This window comes from Lissotriton vulgaris, chromosome 3_2 (assembly GCF_964263255.1).
Source record: "Lissotriton vulgaris chromosome 3_2, aLisVul1.2, whole genome shotgun sequence".
Lineage (NCBI taxonomy): Eukaryota > Metazoa > Chordata > Amphibia > Caudata > Salamandridae > Lissotriton > Lissotriton vulgaris.
In genome coordinates, this window is record NC_141690.1 from 159,304,198 (window position 1) to 159,317,623 (window position 13,426).

At 50.0% G+C, this 13,426-nt stretch overlaps 1 protein-coding gene across 2 annotated transcripts in view; it reads right to left on the reverse strand.

Moving 5' to 3' along the window:
- Positions 1–13,426, reverse strand: part of AFAP1 (actin filament associated protein 1) — a 423,233-nt gene that overhangs the window by 4,286 nt on the left and 405,521 nt on the right. The gene's annotated exons all lie outside the window — the stretch shown is intronic.

Here is a 13,426-nt window from a genome sequence, read left to right on the forward strand (position 1 = left end):
GACCCTGGAAATTCAATAATTTATGAAAGAGTCTGCCCTTTCACAGGTAAATGTAACATGTGACCTGAATAAGACAACGTTTTGTTATTCTAGTCAGGCTGAGGCCAAACCAGGTTGCAGGTAAGCCTAAGCCAGAACAGGTTTTAAGTGACCACAGAGGAGGGGAACCTCTCATTTCCCAAGCCACACTTTTGGGTGGGGACACAGGCTCTGTAAAGTTACTTATCTTCGGTAACGCCTTATCTCATAAAGACCCTATCTAGCTGCAGATGCCTCACCTTAGAATTATCCTCCAGGCATCAGACTGGATCCGGAAAGTATTTAGTGAGCAGTACACCTGCATGCCGGTAGGGGAAGTCATTGGCATCGTCCAGGCCGGAAGCAACGGCTGCGCTGCCTATAGGCGCCACACAGGCGCTCTGACATCACTTTAAGTGACTTTCCACACCAGAAGCACGGAGCCATGAGGGCCGCAGTATTTGACAAACGTGTGCCGGAAAGTCCATGTTACTGTCGGGCAGATGTCAAGTACTAGAACCCTTAGGGAGTTACTTCTGAGCCAATGCATAGCATTTTTTGATACAGAGTATGATCCATGGTGAGATGGTCCTTTTTTATATGGCTCGTCCTTTCTTCGCTTAGACATACTCCACGAAGAGTTGGTCTTCCACCTGGAACTCTCGTGTGCGATCAACACACAGCACCCTATCTGGATAAAGAGCGTGAAGTCGCTTCTCTTCTTTTGAGGGATGAGGCAGAGTGTAAAAAGTATGCAGAGTAATGGATTGGCCTACGCTAAATGGAGTGACCACTTTCGGAAGAAAGAAAGCTCTCATACGAAGCACTAGTTTGTCTGGGAAGAATTCCAGATAAGGAGGCTTGGATGACAAGGCATGAAGCTCACTGACCCTCCAGGCAGACGTTATTGCCACCACAAAGGCTGTCTTGATGGAAGGAGCCAGAGTGGACAATTGTGCAAAGGCTCAAAGGGAGCACACATAAGGAAAGTGAAGACGAGATTGAGGTTCTGCTGGGGCCTAATAAAGGGTACGTGATGGAAACAAATGTTATAAACCTTTTCAGAAACCTAAACCTATAGGGGATTTGAAGAGGGATGGCTTATCAGGCAACCGCAGACAAGCCTATATGGCAGCGAGATAGCCCTTCAGATTACCCAGAGAATAGCCCTACTGGGCAAGGGAAAGGATGAACAGGAGAACCTGAGAAAAGGGAAGGGGTGGGGGCAGAAAGGGGATCGATTTGTCTTTCAGTACCCATGCCACCATTTTTCCCCAACAGCAAGCGTAAACAGTCTTGGTGGTAGGACGCCCGGCTGCCAAGATGAAGTTACAAACTTCGGGAGGAAGGATAATAATCTGTCAACTGTCCCGCTCAATCACTATGCAAGAAGACAGAGTATTGGCAGGTTCAGGTGGAGAACCATCCCCTGCTGGTGCCACAAAAGATTCTCTATAAGGGGCAGCCTGATCGGAGGACCGATGGTCATGCTCAACAGCTTGGGATAACAGACTCTCCGTGCCCAATACGGAACAGCAAGTATGATTTGGGCCCGGTAATTCATGATCTTCTTGAGAACTCTGGGCAGGAGTAGTGTCAGAAAGGCATACAGGAAGCCTGAGCTCCACTCAAGTCTAAAAGCATCTCCGAGCTAGAGCCACCTTGGAAACTCCAGAGTGCAGAACTGCTGACATTGCGCGTTCTTGTCAGTGGCGAACAGATCTAACTAAGGCTCTCCTCACTCTTGAAAGACCTTGCACCACCTCCGGATGGAGACACCATTTGTGATGCGCTGGCATCTTCGGCTGAGTTAGTCTGCTTTGGCAGTCAGAGAACACGCCAGATGCAGAACCACCAGGGATATGCCCTGCTGTTCCAGCCATGTCCAGAGATGCAGGGCCTCTTGACAAAGGGTCCACGCCCAGACACCGCCTTGTTTTTGTAGTACCACATGGTGGTGGTGTTGTCTGTGAACACTTGCACCAGCCTTCCCTGGAGGAAGGGTAGAAAGTCTTTCAAGGGTTCTCGGAGATCCAACAGCTTAATGTGGCGTCCATATTCTGCCTGGGACCAGATTTCTTGGATCACCACCTCTCCCAGAATGCCACCCCATCCCAGGAGTGATGCAACTGTCACTACCGTCAGATCCGGTTGAAGAAGATAGGGGGGTCTGCTGCTGACCCAATTGTGGTTCGTTAACCACCACTGAAGTTCTTTCGCAGTTCACTCTGAGATCTGGATCATGTCGGAGAGATTCCACTGATGCTGCGCCAACAGGGACTTCAAGTTGCACTACAGAGCTAACGTATACCAACGGGCATGTGTCACCAGCATGATGAAGGAGGCCTAGCAGCCTTCGAGTCTGTCCCACAGAAAACCAGGATAGAGGCTGAAACACCAGTATCGGAAGCCTAAATATCCTGGACTTGGCATTCGGGAGGATATGTCAACACAAATAGGGTCAAAAGTTCCTCAAGGGGAGTATACCTAAATGTAGGATGCTCCGAAAGAAAGATTAGAGAAATAAAGATAAATCTGGGGGAATGGATTTGCTCTTGCTCTAGACTTATAAGTGGAGTTGTGAGAAATGTGTGGAGTGAGGTGAATGCTACTCCCTGGTAACCTAGTGCCCTCAGATAACCTTACGATCGCCCTGTATCATCATTGGGCGTTGCTCCTCGTGTGGGCCGCGCTGCAGTCCCTCACGGGCCCCACAAGGGGGCTCTTTGGCGACGTCGATGAGGTCCAGACCTAAGACAGATTAGGTTGGGTTATGGTACGACTAGTGACCGTACCTTTCAGCGATAAGACGCTGTTCACCTAGACGATGAAGGTACAGCGGGTACACGGGCAATAGGCCTGGCACCTGCAATAACAAAACTAGATTGTTTTTTACACATCATTTGGTCCTGAAGAAGCGCGATTGGATCCACTAGGAACCACCAGACGCGCGAAACATGTCGACCGAGTAATTTGTTTACCCCCACTTGAGCACTTACCCTGAGAGCAGCGTTTAGTTATACAACCGCCCTTTTATTCATTCCATAGGGATACTCCAGGGCCCACCCCCTTTTAATTAACCTTACAGACGCCTGAATAAATCAGTTTGAGGGCACTGTACGGTTATTTTAATTTCTTCACACTCACCACTTATTTTGGCTAGGCCCCCAGACTCCCATGCACAACTGCGGCATCTACAAAAAAAGAACTCCGCCAAAGAGACCCCTTGTGGGGCCCGTGAGGGACTGCAGCGCCGCCCACATGAGGAGCAACGCCCAATGATGATCCAGGGCGATCGTAAGGTACCAGATAGGAGGAGGCATCGCCATCATCCACAGGGACACCATCCGCATCACGACCAACACCGACGACATCCTGACTACCGCCGAACACCTACACTTCCAGATCCACACCGACCCGAAGACCACCCTCAGAGGCACCCTCATCTACCGACCCCCGGGACCACGCACACAATTCAGCGAGGACATCGCCGACTTCGTCAGCCCGCATGCCCTCCCCTCCGCTGACTACATCCTCCTGGGGGACATCAACTTCCACCTGGAGAACAACAACGACCGCAACACCACCACCCTGCTCGACAACCTCGCCAACCTCGGACTCAAGCAGCTGGTGTCCACCCCCACCCACCTCGCCCGACACACACTCGACGCCGTCTTCTCATCCAGCAAAGACATCGCCTTCAGCCACGCCACTGGACTCCACTGGACGGACCACAGCTGCGTCCACTTCACCTTCAGAAGAACGACGATCCACCACCACCAGCAACAGGTTGCCCGCAGAAGCTGGAGCAAGATCACAGCCGACCAGCTCGCCGCTTCCCTGAGCCAGCACCCTCCCGCCAGCTCAGCGAACCCCAGCCAGGCCGCCGACAACCTCACGAAGTGGATCAGCAACTGCGCGGACGAACTCGCCCCACTGAGGACCCCGCCCAGCAGACCCGGCAGCAAGAAGGCCCCATGGTTCACCGACGAACTCAAGAGCTCCAAGAAGAACTGACGGGCCCTCGAGAAAGCCTGGAGAAGGGAGCCAACACCGGACAACATAACCACCCTCAAGCTTGCCACCCGGAAGCACCACCAACTGATCCGCGCCACCAAGAAAACTGCATTCAAGGACCGGCTGGACAACAACGCACACAACAGCAAGGAACTCTTCAACATCGTGAAAGAGCTCTCCAACCCCAACGCCGGAAACAACGACATCACCCCATCGCAAGAACTCTGCAACTCCCTCGCCTCCTACTTCCACAACAAGATCGCGGACATACACAACAGCTTCAACACCCAACCAACGAACGCCACGTCCGACACGACCGAACCAACGCCCCCCACCACCACCCTCCGCGCCTGGACCCCGATCAGCACCGAAGACACCGTCCGCATGATGAACTCCATCCACTCCGGATCTCCGACCGACCCCTGCCCTCACCACGTCTTCAACAAGGCCGACGCTGTCATCGCACCCCACCTGCGGGACATCATCAACACCTCCTTCACCACCGCCACCCTCCCTGAGAGCTGGAAGCACGCCGAACTCAGCGCTCTACTCAAGATACCAACAGCGGACCCCACCGAACTCAAGAATTACCGCCCCATCTCGCTGCTCCTGTTTCCGGCCAAAGTCATCGAGAAGACCGTCAACAAGCAACTGGCCGCCTTCCTCGAGACGAACGGATCCCTCGACCCCTCACAGTCCGGCTTCCGAGCCAACCACAGCACCGAGACCGCCCTCATCGCTGCAACCGATGACATCCGAACCCTGATGGACAACGGAGAAACAGCGGCCCTCATCCTCCTAGACCTCTCCGCTGCCTTCGACACCGTCTGCCACCGCACCCTAGTGCAGCGCCTCTACAACGTCGGAATCCAGAAGAAGGCACTGGAATGGATCATCTCCTTCCTCGACGGAAGGACCCAGAGAGTCCGCCTACCACCGTACAAATCAAAGGCCACCGAAGTCATCTGCGGCGTACCCCAAGGATCCTCGCTGAGCCCAACCCTCTTCAACGTCTACGTGAGCCCCCTCGCGGCCATCGCACGCCAACACAACCTGAACATCATCTCCTACGCCAACGATACCCAGCTGATCCTCTCCCTGACCAACGACCCCGCCGCCGCCAGAGCCAACCTTCACGAAGGAATGAAAGAGGTAGCCGAGTGGATGTCGACCAGCCGCCTGAAGCTGAACTCGGACAAGACGGAAGTCCTCATCCTGGGATCCTCGCCCTCCACCTGGGACGACTCCTGGTGGCCCCCCCGCCCTGGGAACCGCACCCAAACCGACAGACCACGCACGGAACCTGGGCTTCATCCTGGACTCCTCCCTCTCCATGACCAGGCAAGTCAACGCCGTCTCCTCGTCGTGCTTCAACATCCTGCGCATGCTACGGAAGATCTTCCGGTGGATCCCCACCGAGACCAGGAAGACTGTCACCCAGGCACTCGTCACCAGCCGACTGGACTACGGCAACGCCCTCTACGCCGGAACCACCGCCAAGCTCCAGAAGAGACTCCAACGGATCCAGAACGCCTCAGCCAGACTCCTCCTCGACGTCCCACGACACAGCCACATCTCCGGACACCTAAGAGACCTGCACTGGCTCCCGGTCAACAAGAGAGTCACCTTCCGTCTCCTCACCCACGCACACAAAGCCCTTCACGATCAAGGCCCAAGCTACCTCAACAACCGCATCAACTTCTACGCTCCCAAACGACACCTCCGATCAGCCAGTCACGCCCTCGCCGCTGTCCCCCGCATCCGAAGAGCGACAACAGGAGGAAGGTCCTTCTCCTACCTGGCCGCCAAGACCTGGAACTCCCTCCCTCCCGACCTGCGCCTGACCCAAGATCACCTCGCCTTCAGGAAGAAGCTCAAGACCTGGCTGTTCAGGTAGTAGCAGCACCCCCCCCCCCCCCCTAGCGCCTTCAGACCCTCCGGGTAAGTAGTGCGCTCTATAAATGTCTATGATTGACTTATTGATTGAAGGTTATCTGAGGGCACTAGGTTACCAGGGAGTAGCATTCACCTCACTCCACACATTTCTCACAACTCCACTTATAAGTCTAGAGCAAGAACAAATCCATTCCGCCAGATTTATCTTTATTTCTCTAATCTTTCTTTCGGAGCATCCTACATTTAGGTATACTCCACTTGAGGAACTTTTGACCCTATTTGTGTTGACAGATTTGACCTTGGGAGCAAGGGCACTGGACCTCCCTTTCCTTTTCAAGTTTCTTATTTGAGCTCCTAGTCCCCCCTTTTTGGGTATACATTCGGGAGGATATGCCTGAAACAGCACTGTGTACAGAACAGCTCTGATGAGTGGCAGTCAGGTGTGACTTTGACATGTTGATAGTGAACCCAGCAAAAGCAGGAGGTCTACCTTAGTCTGGAGGTGGGAGACGACAGCCAGAGGGTGAACCTGCCTTTAACAGCCAGTCGCTGATATAGGAGAAGACTGGCACCTCTGATCTCTGCAGAGGATATGCAACCAACGCCATCACCTTGGTGAACACCTGAGGGGCGCTGGTGAGGCAAAAGGGAAGCACATGAAACTGAAACTGCTCGGTTTGGAGGTTGTGGCTACTGGGCGGTGGTGGCCTGACCCGACCATTCTCCACCCCACCCACAGGCCAGGTGGGTACCGTGTCCGCGGCCACGCATAGGTTGGAAAGCTTCCATAATGCGGTAGCTAGGCGGGTAAGGACAGAGCTGTAAGCCCCTTCCATTGCAACGAAAGGAGTGATAAACGGATTAAGGGTGACTCGGGGCAATGGAAAGGACCAAGGGCCTGGCCGTACCCCTGCTGTCGTTAAAGCGTTCCAGCGCCAAATCCGCCTGATCTCCAAAGGGGCAGGAGGCATCAAAGGGCATGCCCATGAGTGATGTCCGGAGACCCACAGCCAGTAGTCCTCAACCAAGCATGGTGTCGCAGGGCCACAGTCGACAAAACCGCTCTACCTAGTGAGTCCGTTGTGTCCAGTCCAAATCTAGTGGTGAACTTAGCTGCATCCCTCCCACTGGCAATAGCCTGTTAAAGAACATGACCCAGGCCTCCTCCTGGACCAGTGGCAGTACCTGCACAACTGTATCCCACAGGACATGGGAATAGGGGCCCAAAAAGCATGCAGTGTTCACGGACCACAATAACAGGCTGGTGGAAGAAAACATTTTCTTCTCTAAATTGTCCAGCCTCTTGAGATTCCTGATCCATTGGGGTGATTGGGAATCTTCTAGGATTTACATGTGTAGTGGAGGCTTGTACCACCAAGCTCTATGGGGTAGGGTGTTCCGTAAGGAATTTGGGGTCACCTGGAGCAGGGCGGTGGGGGACGGCAGTTATCCTGTTCACAGAAGCCCCTGCGTTGTACTTTGACCAGTTCCCAAGCAGAACATCTGCAAGTGCTTTGTTGAATGATAGAAGCAGTTTGGAAGGGGATACTCCCAATTGCAGCACTTCCTTCAAGACAATGGTCTTGACTGATACCGAGGGCAATCTAAGGTCCAGGACCTTAGGTGCCCTCTATACCAGCATAACGAATGAAGCTTCCCTCCTCCCTAGCTATGGTATGGTAGTGGAAGAAAGTATGCCAGTCTCAGGAGAAGTGCCCAGCTCCCTGGCTTAAACCCTAATCCTCACACCGGTCCAAGGAACCTTAAGGTTGTTATCCTTTAGGTTCCAACGACTCCTCCAATTCTTCCCAGAGTCATCCTAGCCCATAGGAATTGGGCTCTGGCCTGGAAGGTATGGCTCCAGACTGTGCAAGAAATGGCACTCAACGCCCCTTCTGCCCCATGTTGGAGTTGGTGATGCCAGTGGGAGCATCTGCTTTAGAACCATTGGCGTGGAAGGTCGACATGGCACGACCAGCGCTGATTCTGACCCATCTGTGGATCTCGAACAGGCGCCAGTGTGGATTGAGTGGGGGCTACTCTTGAAACTGCAGGCCAGAAGGCACACCAGGGAAAACACGCTGCTCGAATATGAAAGATTTCAAAGTTGACCGGGGGTAGCTCTGGCTCCCGGAAATACAGGGAGGCACAGAGCCCGTCCTTGAGTGACTCTCCCTAGTTCCGTCAGCTGCTGTGAAGTTGAAGCACACTTTGATGGCTTCTTTTTGTGGGACCGAGACTTACCCGAATGGCTCGACGACTTGGAATGAGACAGTGAAGTAGTGTGGCTCACTGGTTAGAGGCGGCAGACCCGAGAGCAGAGGACGGCCCGGGACCAGGGTTCGATTCCCGGCGCGGCAGGTTTCTGGACCAGGGTCAGCGGACTCGATAATTCTCTCGCCTCGGTGCCCACTCTGATCAGCGTTCACACTCGGCAACTCTGGGCATTAGCTTGCCTCATCTTCACTAAGGGCCCCACCAGACCGCCGGGGATGCCTGGTCTCACCCTGTACCTTTGTGCCCACAAGTGGCCCATCACTGGTCATAGGTAAGCCACTTGTAAAAGGTACCATGGGAGCCAAGGGCACCATGACTAGGGAAGGCCTCTAAGGGCTGCTGTACCTATTGTGCCACCCTTAGAGGCCCTGCACCTTCACACCCACACAATGCCATTGCAGGCGGCGTGTTTTGGTGGAGAGAAAAGTGAAGCTGACATGGCACGCATACCTGTGTGCCATGATTGATACCCTCTGCATGGGGCCTGAGCACTGTACACCTACAGTGTCAAAGTCCATTCTTAGACATTGTAAGTGCAGTAAAGCCATAAAGAGTATATGGTCTGGGAGTTGGTCATTACAAACTCCACAGCTCCATAATGGGTTTACAGAAACCTAGGCAGTTTGGTAGCAAACATCTCAGCCAGTGTGGGATCTAATGTCAAATTTACTCAGAGGGCATCTTAGAGATGCCCCCTGAAAACAACCAGCCCTGGTGTTCCAGGATGACTGCCCACCATTTGCAACCACCAGACAGGTTTCTGGACCCTGGGTTGATGGCCTACACTCTCTGTGTCCAGAAACAAAGCCCATCGGGGCATAGGTGTCATGCATCCACCCCAAGGATGGGTTGGGTCCACGAAGGGGAAGCTTCAAATGCCTGCCGCCTTTGGAAGATGTCCCTGCCCTTTGCTGCCCCCAGCAAATGGCTCCTACTGGTTCTGACCTCCACTTTGGGTGGGAGAATCAGTGGAAAAAAAACAAATTAGGTGGAAAAAGTAGAACCGAAACCTTGTCAGTAGAAATAGATCATATGAATTTACGAACCCCCGTGAGTACAGCCCCACCATCACGGTGGTTCTTAACATGATGAAACGACGTACACTGGGCTTCAAAAAGCCCTTTTCTTCCCTGGCCACTGACTACTACTTGAAAAAAGTCACCTAAATAAAATTCAAGTCCTTCTTGTGGGTCAGCTCAGGGTTAGTAAAAAGGTCTTCTCTTCCCAAGCTCGTAAGAATCTCCTTAATATATTTGAGCCACGGTACTCGGGAGACCTGATTGAGAGCCTGACAATCCTTAAAGACCAGATTTTTAACCAAAGAAACACAGGGCGGTAGGCTATCAGATAAGTTATGCGAGTCAAACTGAGCTCTTCATGTACAGTGAAAGAGAGGGTACCCTGAGGAATAGATCAGATCCCCCTCAAGAACTTATATTCTGCAATTTGAATATCGTCAGGGATGGTGTACCCCCAGATTTCACTGCCATATAAAGCTTTTGCGATACTCTTGGCCCTATAAAGCTGTAATAAGGACCCCACCAGTCTTTTTCCCCAATCTAGGGGCGATTATTGAAAATAGCTGCAGTCTCCTGAGTAAGGTCATTTTTCTTTTAAGTTTTTTGGGGTGCCATGTACTTTGGCATGCAACAGAACCCCCAAGTATGAAAAAACACTACCGGGGTGGACGCTACCTTATAGTTGAATCCATATTTACATGGACCCTTTAATGCAAATAATTTTGGCATAAATAAAAAAAGAATAAATATTGTGGAACTAAAATATCCCCCCCTGCCTACTTGTATACCAGAAGAGAGTCAATTTGGTGTCCCAAACACAGTACGACGCCCAGTAACCAGTCTCTCTCTCGCCCCTCCCAAAATAGGGTAAGATATTTACACCCAAGTATTCCTATGGAGCAGGTGGAGCATACGTGCTCAGATCCCTGTGTTTGAAGCATTAAGCTTACCACAATGCTTTCACTGGAAGCAATTCAGAAATATTTGTTTGTTAATTTATGCTCCATTAGCAGCTGAAGCCAAAGATTGTTACAAGGCTATCCCGCAGAGTGCAGCTGCAGCCTCTGTAAGCGAACTGAACTTTTACCTCCAGCTAAAGCAACAGAAGATGTGGCAATTTTGCACACATTAAACATTCTAGCAGTTCACACAAAATAACAGACTTATTTTGAAGCCCGAGTTTAATGCTTAATCCACGTATGCTAAGTGAACACACAACAAACATTCATTGTGTACTCGCATAGACTGTATGAACATGCATCAAGACCTGTGATGCATATTTAGCATGGTCATCACTTATGAAAGAGATCTGCATGTAGAACTGGTAGCGCATTCTGATGTATAAGAGGAGGTAGTCATCCAACCAATAACACCCTAATCATTGTTTATATATGCTTAACATAATTACGTTTTAACCCTTTTTGTGGAAAGGACGTAATGGTTATATCCTCCACCACGGTGACCATGTGCGGAGGACGTAACCGTTACGTCCTTTGTACAAGTCTAAGAAATCCTTCTCCTGTTTACAGATGTGGGAAGAATTTTTTTTTTGTCAGCCTCTGGAAAAGGGGAAGAGCTTCCCGTGCCATTTGTATTGGGAGACCTGGGGGAAGGCAGAGTGGAAGTAAGTTTGTGGCTCCCTACAGATTCCAGAACTTTCCATCACAGAAATGTGAGGAAAATGTGTTTTTTATAGTCAACGTTTAAGGTTTGCAAGGGATTCTGGGTAATAAAACGGTGAGAGTCACTTAAGTCAGCCCACCCTGGTTGGCTAGGTCTCCCTGGGTGTTGGCTGAGCTAGGGTCAAAAATCGAAGGGGGAACAAAAATGGTACAGCAAGTGTTATCATTTTTCCAGGCCCGAGGAGCCTTCACCTGCGTGGCAATGTCCAGGAGGTACGACCGGGCACAAGGGGCCTGGCAGACCCCGAGGTGTGCCCTCCTGCCCCAGGCTCCATCCTTTGGTCTGCTGCATCACCAAGTACCTGGGACGGGAGTCCAAAAGACACACAAATGAGGGAGGGAATGCAGAACAAATCAAAACATTTGCCCCGAGTTAAGAGATCTGGGTGGGTAAATCAGTCATTCTTTTGCTCACTATGCCACTCCAGTTTAGACCTGGCCTAATGAAAATCATGTGCCTCATGGGAACAGTCCAGCCCGAAGAGAAGGGAGAAAGGCCTTGAGCGCCAAACGTAGCGCCTTTTTACTGTATGCCTGGTCGGGCACATTTAATCGGTAATAAAAGCTTTAACAAACAAGAAAAACACACGAGTCATGCTTCTGGCCTTTGTTCTGGGGGTTCACAGTGGCCTCGTGGATCCGAGAATCTCTCATCTGTTTTCAATTCAAAAGTGGTCTAATTGACAGACCCCCAAAAGTGACTACAGTGAGCGCTACATCAAATATGTGCCTACTCAGCCTATTTTTTAATGAAACAACTTGGTTGATTATCTGTTGGGCTGGCCTGTAAGCAAAGCATAGACAAACAAAAAAGTAAAAAGGCTTTTGTTGCTTCAAAACCAAAAGCCAAAGGCAATCATGTGAGCCCTTATAATTAGAGGTCGCTGGGTATTTGGGCTTGTGTAAAGAATGTGACAGGACAAGTGATTGAAAATAAGCCCTAAACATGATTTAATGTATTGTTCGAGCTCCTGACTTTGTTCTAACCAACCATGCCAAAAACCCTTCGACATGCAGGCCAGATCTTCTCCATTAAGTGTTATTCTGGGCCACACACCAAGTATCCATAAAAAGTACTGAAGATAATGTTGAGCAGAAGACACACTGTTCAGTACGAAAGAAAGTAGTACACATTCTAGTGAGAGACAACCATTGCAGGTGTCAAAAATCACCTCCCTTTGTGAACCGATCCCACAATTGTCTGGGTTTACATGCAAAGAAAAGACAACCGTCCTATCATCTTAAGAGCATTGATCGCATCAGGCGCGCCATAAAGTAGCTGAATAATGTGTTGGGCCAGAAGACAAACAAATGGTTTGAGTTTTGTGTTGTACTCCTGCACAGGTTTGAAAAAAGTGACAGATTGGAACAAAATGCCGTGTATCCTGGTCACCTACACAAGCATTCAATACACACCAGGGGCAAATTAGATTTCAGGGCACTTAGGTCCTGCTCCTGGGTTTAAATCACCTTTGGCGTATTTACTTTTGTTTGCAAAATATAAATCAGAATTTTTTTTAAATAAATAAATGCATTTCTGACCACAGATGATTGGCGGGCTCCCAAAGATTGTATGAGCTTTCAACCATTATTAAATGTGTCTTTCATGGCAAAAATTGTTTAATAGAATTTCACATCAGGAGTCATCAATTGTTAAATGTGTGGCTTCCTATAAAAGGTGCACCTACCAGGCAACTTATTCCATTAACTGACCGGACAGCTTATTAATACTTGACCTACTGAGAGACCTCTACAGTCTTTTGAGTTTCTTAAACTTCTTCGTCATTCCACAGATGAGAATGGAAATCTACATGTGAACTATAGGGTAGGTCATTTTGTCTAGTACTATAATTTCGATAAGTCCATTTTTATTCCCCAACTTTGCGCAATTATCAGTTTTGTGATATCAATTTAATTAAAAAAATTAAAAGGAACTGCAATTTAGAGTAGGCATTTTTGTTAATCTGCGCTAAGCATATGTGAATAATAAGACAATGTTGCCTGTTTTTGGTTTGCCTGCCACATATTACAAATAAAAAGCGGAATACAGGGGTAATCATGCCTTGCAATGACGAAATTGTTCTAGCTGTGACAACTGACACATATTTGTATTTCTTATTGCGAGAACTGAGGACATATGTGAACCAGCATTGTATGGGGCTGGACAGTGTAATTACATCAATTACCAATCACCCGCTGACACCACAGACCAGATGTTAGGATAAAAGTCTTCTGCATGGACTTGGGAAGCCCCATCACCCTGCCCTTCTAAAATTTTTGGTAATCGTGTGCTTTGTTTCCCCTAGCAAGTTTGACAACTTAGGCATAAGAGTGTCTACCTTGTAACTGCTTTCTTGCCAACATCAGAGCTTGGTTGTGTTGTCAGGAGTCACCAAAAGCGAAAGGCTTTTGGGGGAGTGGCAACTGCTCTCTGTGTCCAGGCTATGAAACTAGTGACGGTAGCAATGAGTCCCTCTCTGAGGGACAAGCTTTTTTTATTTTAGCTATACCACTGTG